General features: G+C 39.5%; 1 protein-coding gene across 1 annotated transcript in view; it reads right to left on the bottom strand.

Annotated features, from left to right (window-relative positions):
• The window catches only part of anks1b (ankyrin repeat and sterile alpha motif domain containing 1B), a gene marked incomplete in the record, with an annotated part of 204,431 nt that overhangs the window by 50,491 nt on the left and 144,388 nt on the right, over positions 1-9,552 (bottom strand).

Genomic DNA, 9,552 nt, shown 5'->3' with positions numbered 1-9,552 from the left:
CAATAGATCCTCCTATATGTTACATAGTGGACCTTTAGAGCGCTGTAGATATGCCATTTGTATGTAACTGGCTAAAACCACTGGTATAGTCTGTAATGTCATGTATAGTGACCCATCAGCAGTTAAACACTGTACCTCTGATCTGCCCAAACACAGACACTGAAACCTGCAAGAGGCTTTTCAGGGTCGCAGTTTGTTTTCCAATCATCTGCTGATTAAACTATAATACAACAATATATTCTGTCTCATCATCTTACACTCTCTAAACTGTGTCTGTGTGTTTGCGTGTGGAGCACAGATCTCTCTTTCTCTGTTTCCTATCACTGTGTGTTAACATTGTGCACCAGGCCATGTAAACAATCTCACCACTGATAAGTGTCACACACTCTCAACAGTCCCACAATCACGTAGTCACTTGAATGAGTACAAACACTGCATGTCCACGCTCACATAAATGCAAACTCTACAGCCTTGTAATCAAAACTGTCACTTGACTAATTGCATGCATCCCCGCTGTCCCCCCGAACCACTCACTGAATTTATAATCTAGTCATTTGACCGCAAAGTCCCGCTGCTCATCACCTCTTCACCCTCCACACACACACACACACACACACACACACACACACAAACAATCTCTGTTGTGAACCAGTTTTAGCTTGCACATCATGACTTTCCTTGGCACATCCAACCACATTTCCATATGTAACAATTAAATGAGATTTTCATGAGGAAATTTCAGTCTGCAAAAGTCACTCACACAAGAGTGACTAACTGGAATCATTCACAGTGAATAAAAACAGGAGACGCTCTCCTCACTGTGGGGGAATAAAAGTGGGAGAAAGTGGAACAATTTTAAAATCAGTCCTCGAATGGAGAGCCTTTTCGTATCATTTGGAATTTGAATGTTACTGCAACTTAAATGGCTGCTGTGTTTCAAAGTACGAAACACCCATTAACAGTCTTCAGGTAATGAGGTTTGAAAAACATGACTCATCTTCAAGCGTTACATCGACTGAAATTGTCATTATTTCCTACACAAGCTAAAAGCTTTTTAGTTATGACTAATCCTTAACATTTCACAGGATAAACGGGACTAAGTGGCTAAAAGATCAACATAAATAGACAGTGTGTCGACCTTTGTCCCCGGTGCTTAACTTCTCTTTTTTTGCCTGCAGTGTCTTCTAGGCTTTGACCATAATCAATAGCACTGACCATAGACAATATGTCTGTGAATCAGAAGTTAGTACATCAGATTAATCACGCGAGTAACTTTTTTTTTGGGAGACAATCAAAGCAATCTAACATAGTAGGTTAGGTAACATGGTAGGTGGGATTAAAACAAACAATTCCTACGTTTTAACTGCACCACAAAGGCATCGATTGTATATTTTTTGACGCCGTTCTTTCTGTATGTGCTTCTCAAAGCCCTGCCGTGCATTTCTTTTCCAGTCCTTTATCACTTTTTCTATGCCTCTCCTCTTTTTAAAAAATATGAGAACCATTGGCAACAGGTGAGCCTGTTGGTCGCTATGGCAACAGAGAGCCTCAGTGCCAGCATCTCTCCCAGTTTATTTTATTTATTTTTTGGGGCGGCTAAGTGTCTCTGGCCTTCAGGAGAGTGAGGGAAAAGTGAGAGGCTGATAAACACAGCAATCAAATCAGCAGGTGTGTGTTTGTCTAGACAGAAAAAAAGAAACACTACAGAGGTAGATCTGATATATCTGTGAGTGCAACAGTAAAAGGTCTGAGGACCGGGCAGAAGGAAAGCTGAAAAGTTTTCTAAAAAAATTACTTATTTCAGGTAAAGATAGAGGGGGAAAAATAACTAATAGCAGTTGAGTTGATGAGAATACTGACGAACTGAAAACTTGTGTCAGCCAAATTACAGGATGGATAACACTGCAGTAGAGTAATTTGGCTCAACTCAAGCAGGAAAGTCTTGGTTCTCTTTTTCTTCCCCTACAAACAATCAATAGTCCACCTTTGTGTGTTGTTTTAACTTTCATTACTGAGCTTACAGATCGCTCTGCAGCTTCGCCTGACTGACTGTCCTCTGTGTGGGTGTGTGTGTGTGTGTTTCTTACCTGGGCATCCAAGGTAATTTCAGCTTAAACTAAGGACCAATCATACCGTATGTAACGGTATTATAGTAACTCTCTACCCTGCGTCTGCTGAAAGGCAGCGGGTGTCTATGAATAAGATGGTAAAACAGCAGCTGCATCACTCTGCATACCTGCATTTTTACTAGTACACATACACACAAACACGTACAGGTTGTGGCATGCAGCAGCTCAGCCCAGAAACCGATTGGTATTTGGATAAGATGTGTTAATCTCAAGACAAACAACCATACTAATGTATGTGTTTGTTAGGGCAACAAATGGAGACACGTGTGTCTCAACATTACTATAAAATTAACTCTTTCACTGTTACGAATCAATGAGTATGTTTCGTTATCATCATTATCACTAAATGGTTCACCTATAAAAGCAAAGACTGATTTATTAAGTCATATTATTGATTGACAGACTAATGCACTGATGTGTGAAGCCATCACTTCCAGCTGATAAACAGCGAGAGGCAAAACCTTAAGCTGTGTACATCCTCCCACCACTCACCTATCAGTGGAAGACAGTGGGAGGGAGAGAAATAGATCTGAAATCGAGCTTTTATCCAGTGTACCAAAACACCATCTATTCTACTATACTATATTTATTTATAGGTCAAATAAAAATATTTAAAATTCAGCATCCCCTGGGGTATCGATTAAATGCATTAATTGCATTATTTATTTATTTTTATAAATAGATGAATATATGAGAATAAGAGAAATAAAAATACGTATTGAATATAGTACATTGTCCAGTCTCTTGGTGCAGTTATATATATTTCAGAAGTATGATATATTATATTTTCCATTGTCCTCCAAAAACAGCGTACATAATCTACAAAGTCAGTATCTATTATCAAATTAGGATCAAATTCACATAACCCTTTGTTGCACCTCTCTACTGTGGCATCTAAAGAAAGAGGAATAATTTGGGATATTCATTGTATCCAAGACATACATTTGTCTTGTGTCCCACCTCCATATTACTGTATTCATCATACTGTATTCATATACTAAATACTAATTGTTGTAGTACACCGTCGTTGCAGTAAAAGAAACCGATGTTTGTGATCTGTGATTTTCACAGCTGTTTAACATGTGATAGCAGGAAATAGTAATGAAATAAGTGTAACTAATAACATTAACAACGCCTCTTGTGCACCTACGTGGAATGCGGTCATAATTAATGTTATTAGTTACACTCGTGCTTTTCCTGGTGGTCTGGTCTGTGCACAAGCATAAATCCAACCAAGACTTTAGAATACCACTGTTAATTAAACTTCACAAAGAAAAAGCTAAATGTTTTTCCTAAGATTCAAGACTGTTTTTTTTTCCTTCCTCCAGTAGTCGGCTATTTGTTTTAATGTTTTGCAGCTGTGAGCAGCTCCTCATTTTTTTGTGCATTTCGCTGGGAGACAATACTATCTAGCAACAGCACCTTCAAAAACCAAGCGTTTTTAGTGCCAATACCGACTACGTAAGTATACTTAATGTGTCACTTCCCCACTGTGAACACATTACATATTCTGGCCTGCTTAGAATTAGTATGCTATATTACACTGAGACACAGCCTTGGTCTTTAACACGCTTATACTGGCATGTAAAGTAAAAGCTCTTCTAAAATTTTCTCCATTTCTCCTGCAAGCAATCACTTTGCAGAAGTAAGATTTAATTTTAGTGTGCCGAATAAGGCATCTCGACTCTAAATGAAGCCCTTCATACAGTATCTAAATCCAGTAAAAGATTAAACGAGCGTAAGGCACAAAAATGAAAAATGTAAACACAGTTCTTAGAAGGTGCTGAGGGGAGATGCATCTGCCAAGAGAAAAAAAAATAAAACCTCGATAAGAGAAGGGTGAATAAATTTTCCTTTCCTTTCACATATTCTGCAAAATTGCTTGTCTAATTGCTTGTTAATAAATGTTTGCTGTGCCAGTGGTCAACACCATTGGTTTCTTGCCCAGTTTTAGGATCAACAGAAAGAGAACTGAAGGAGAGAAGAAGGAGAAAAGAGAAAATAGATCCTCGGGGGGAGGTTCAAAGGTGAACACTGAAATAGAGGGAGAGATAGGGGAGTGGGCAACAGGGGAGAAAAGGCAGAGATAGAGGTGCAAGAAGAAGATGTGACTGAAGGGAAAACAGAGTTTAAAGTGCAAAAGAGTTATGGAGAGGCAAACTGTAGCAATACAGCACAACTGAAAAGAAGGCGGCTTGACAAATGGCAGCAAGGGAGTGAGGGGGTGGGCGGGGAGCATATAACATTGAATGACAGGCAGAAAGAAAGAGAGACAGAGAAGTGAACGAGAGCTCGGGAAAATGGCTAGAGAAATAAGGAAGTGACAGAATGAAGGATTGAATGACAGAGGGGGGAGGCAGGAGAGAGAGAGATGAAAGAGTTGGAGGTTATATGTCAAAATGGGAGGGAAAAGAAACTGGAGGGATGGGAGTATGGCTTGATCTGTCATAGTAAAGCCGTTCAATCCACATAATTGCACCACAGAAGTTGGGTTCCTACTAAATTCTGGAGATATGTAACAAAAGTGTGATACAACTTTTATTCATTACTTATTTTTACACTGACTTAAGGTTGTGAAATGATTTAAATTCTTTTACAAATAAATATTATGGCCACAAACTCTATTAAATGACAGTAAATACAACAAACTTCTGCAAAAAAAAAGATGTGACAAGATGTCTCACTGCATCTTTATTCCAGCAGCAGATCTGAAGTCCCATCGGCCAGGCCAAAGATGATTCACCCTGACACAAAGCAGCCTCGGAGCCACGAAGACAAAACATCACAGCCTCAATGTCAGCGTGTTGACAACCAGCTCATGGATCAGTCTCCTAATTCACTCTCCCCCTCTCCGCTGCCTCACCCCCGTTGGGATTCACTGATAAAATGGAAGCGCCGGTTAACGGTGACATTACATACGCCAGCCTGTTATTGCCACGTTGTCAGCCTCCACCCCAACCAAGCACATTCTTCACATTCAACATCAACTAATAACGAAGACGACAAAAAGAGAGAGAGCAGCTTCTTCCTGCCTGGGCTGACGAGAATTATAAAGCCAGCAAGGTCTGAAAAAGTTTGCCTCACCAGTCTCCGCCCACACCTCCTATTAGAGGATATCTCTAACAAACTAAGATCAGAGATATTCAGAAGATCATATCGGGCATGGACCGACTGCCTCGCACAGTGGCCCCCTCCGACGCCCTGAAGCAGGCTCTTCCTATTCCTGTTTTAACAAGTAGTAGAATAAAGATGCACTCAACTAATATCAATTCCTTCCTTCAAAGTTAATCAGAAAAACAGTATATCACTGAAAATGCAGAGAATTATTCATTAGGGCTCTCTCTTCCCGGCTCTCTGCCCCCGCTTGGCTCTCAGTTGATGATCTTGTATATATAATTTCAGGACTGAAATTACAAATGTTATTGAGGCCGTTGCTCCTAATAAGGTAAATGTAGTCTCTAAGAACAAAGCACCATGGAGGAATCCTACACTGGTAAAAAAAATATATAATAAAAGTGTTGAAAAGCTGAACACAGGTAGCGAAAAAACAATCTCCAGGAGTATTATGACATCTATAAAAGACACACTATGCATTTATAATTTTGAATTGAGAATTGCAAGACAGTTCTGCTTCTCAGACACAATTGCCAGAAAATAACCGCAACATTGCCATTTCAATTCCAGCTGGAGACCTTCATTGCATATCATACTCTCCTCTTTCTCCCTCCACATTTCCTGTCTACCGCTTAGCTGTCAAACTGTCCATTGAAGGCAAAAATGCCCAAAACAGTAATCTTTTTTTTTTTTTTTAAAGTGCACATGCCTTATTTGCTACTGTTGACAGGCTGACAAACCTTCCTGTCAGTAGCCCCAGAATGTTTATCCCTTAAGTCATGAAATAAGTTTACTCCCCTTCTTCAGTGACAAAATTCAGAAGATTAGACAAGCTGTCAGTTTCTTTCATATCAGGTGTGAGGTCTGTATTGTCCTTACATCCACTTAAAACCAATTCAGTTAGCATGACATAATCCCTAACAGCCTTGAACCTGCTGTTGTGTTTTTAACTGCATGGCATCTTCTACAAATAGTCAGTACTTTTCTAGTCTCTAGGCTATTTCCCACAGGCCCTGAATACTGCAGTTATTAAGCCACACTTTTAAAAAAAAAGCATAATCTACTCACTAATGAACAAGTACACTTTCATTAGAAACCTCACACTTTTAAATAAAATAATTGAAAAGGCTGTTTTACAACACCCTCTTAGCCCTAAACAGTAGTTTGAATGTTCCCGTCAGGATTTCAACCAGCACAAGCACACAGACTGCTCTTGTCTTGGGAGGACTTTCTGGCACATTGTTAAACTGGTTTGATTTTCAACCACAGGTAGGTTTCCTCAAGGCTCCACTCTAAGGCATCTTCTGCTCAACATCTTACTAGCTCAGTAGGAACATGAAGCTCAGGTTATAAATCAAATATTTTACCATAATTATGCAGATGATACACACATGTATCACGTATCACCAAGTGACCACGGTCAAATGCATTCAACAAATCACAAACTTCCCCCAGTTAAACAAAGATAAAACAGAAATAACAACAATTAAAGGTCCACGAACTGGGCAAGCAATAAGGTGATAGTCTATGACTCTTGGCAGCATTAAGACAACAAAAAAATCAACCTACTATCACCTGAAGAATTAAAGGACTTTTGAAAATGTGTCTTCTGTAGGCTCAACTACTGTGACAGTGTCTCTACAGGTCTCTACAGGTCTCTCTAAAAAGTCGATGAGACGACTGCAGCTGATTCAGAACACTGCTGCTAGAGTCGTCAAGACCAGGAGAGTGGATCACATCACCTCAGTTCTCAGCTCTTTACACTGTCTTCCTGCGTGTCAAACTTTATAAACTGAACGGTTTAGGGGCCACAATACATTTCTTTATTTCATTTCTACATCATGAACCGTATAGACCTCTAAGATCATCTGGGACAGGTCTGCTCACTGTTCCCAGTGAGTCAAGACTAAACACAGAGAAGCAGCATTCAGTTTTTATGCACCACTCATCTGGAACAAACTCCCAGAAAACTTGAGATCTGCTCCAACTCTCAGTTCTTCTACATCAGTGCTGGAGAGTTTGTTTACCACTGCATTTTATTATTCATATGTTGCAGCTGCACTGTAGTTTATCTTGTATTGTTTCATTTGTCTTACTTTTTAGATCTTATTTAGTTTAATTCTTTACAATCCTATTTGTGTGTCTTTTTATATCTTAATGACTTGTCTTTCTTTCTTATATAAAGCACTTTTAATTGCCTTGTTAATAGGCGCAACACAAACATGGCTTTATCGTTTTTCCTCTTTTTTGTGGTAAATCACTGAAATGTATCGTGAGCCTGTGACTGCAGACCAATACACAGACACTATAAATACACACACACACACACACCATCTCTGTTGTTGGATGTTTTTCTCTGTGTGTGTGTGTGTGTGTGCGTTAGCAGGAGGAGCTGGGAGAGGATCCAAACATCTGATAGCGCCATGTTCATAGCTCCGTCTCTTGTGGCGCCGCACTGACTGTTATTAAAAACTACAGAGTAATATCTGAGCTGTCAGTCATCCAAGAGATTTAAGACTGAGCCCTATTTCCTAAGCGCCACAGGCTTAGATAAATCTTTATCAGCTCCCTGAGACTCAGGCACTAGGCTAAACCTAGGTTACTGCGAGGCCATGGTAACAAACCAACATCAAGATGGTTCAGTAGGGCTCTGGTGGGCCGCTTCTTGGATTGATGATGACAGGAAGTGATCTAAAGTTTGGATAGTTGATTTCAGAAAGTGTTACGGCAACAATAAATTGAATTAATTAGATGTGAGAATTGCTGCCTTCAAGTGTTGCTGGACATGTCACAATCATTAGTTATAGACATAAAAGCACTCTGAAGTAGCACTAAAGGGTGGGAGTTTTAATTATACCCAAAGATTGAACCCTTATTAGTCTCAGTGAATGCCAGCTTTACGTCCGCTATTTAAGTAACAATTATACATGAACTGTTTAATGCACTGGTTCCCAACCTGGGTGTACTCTTTTCTCTAGTTGGAACAATTTGCCCTATACCCATCTTTTTTTTCCCAATTTGATCCCCAGGTAAGTGACCTTTAAGTAGGTTTCCCTTTAATTAAGATCACCTGGCAGACTAATTAACACACCTGAGATTGATACTAGTTATCTATAAGACAAAAAAAGGCAAAAACATTCACTGAGAAACTGAAAACTAGGTGAAATCCTACTGATCCTGTCTCTTGCATTATCATTCCTAACACAGTGTATGTGTTTGAACCCGGCATTAAGACATCGAGGGACCAGTCTGCAGATATTGAATTCACACTTTTCATTCCTGATTCGAGTACGCACGGTATATTGCCTCGGCAACTGGTTCATCTCCCGCAGTAACCCATTTTTTTCCAAGTCTCCTCAAGTCGGGAGTGATGGCAGTCTCTCACTAGCGTCACTGAAATTCCATTTTTGTGTGTGTGTGAGAGAGAGGGGGGAGGGCAGTGAGAGTTAAATGTGATATGAGGTCGCCGATGATTAAATGTGCGTATGTGATTGAGAGTGTGGGATGCATGTATGTATGTGTTGGTAGCACTAGTAGCATCTCAGCCCTGAATCAGCTCAAAGCAAAATGGCATGTGTGGTCTGGTTTTGCTTATTGACAACATATTATATATTTATGAAGTGCAACGCATTAAATTATGTCAGGGATAGAACATCCTGAACTCATTTCCATCACTGTCCCTGGAGAGCCAATCAACCAAGATAGACAGGCATTCCACCTGTGACCAAAGAAAGGACTGCATAAATATATATAATGTATACTAAGATTTTGTTTTCAGTCAAAATCCAAACATTCACCTCCTGTCATGATATTGTTCTGCTAGCTACCCATTAGCAGTTAAGTGTGGTTTTATATTGCTAATCAGGTTACCCAAAATCACATTGGATTGGATACATTTATGTAACAAACCCACAAATTCAAGATGAGTCATCAAATATGTTTAGTTTTACAGGAGAAGAAAAAAGGGCTTCTGTGATAAAAACAATTAAACAACAATAGTTTTTTCATTTCACTGTCTTTAAGATGCAAAAAAGGTGTTTACCAATATCTGGAATTAGTAAAAAACGTTTACAAAACTCTGGAAAAGACATTTACAAACAGTTACGAGTGATGGTAAATGGTAAATGGACCTGTACTTGTATAGTGCCTTTCTAGTCATTTGACCACTCAAAGTGCTTTTACACTATGTGCCACATTCACCCTTTTCACATTCACTCCATCGAACGGAAACTAACTCATTCATACACATTCACACACCGATGCACAGCATCGGGAGCAATTTGGGGTTCAGTATCTTGTTCAAGGACAC

Source organism: Morone saxatilis, unplaced genomic scaffold (genome assembly GCF_004916995.1).
Source record: "Morone saxatilis isolate NCDOM2014 unplaced genomic scaffold, NCSU_SB_2.0 Contig10, whole genome shotgun sequence".
Taxonomy (NCBI): Eukaryota; Metazoa; Chordata; class Actinopteri; family Moronidae; genus Morone; species Morone saxatilis.
The sequence above is the reverse complement of the archived record's forward strand: the minus strand, read 5'-3'. Positions and strand labels throughout refer to the sequence as shown.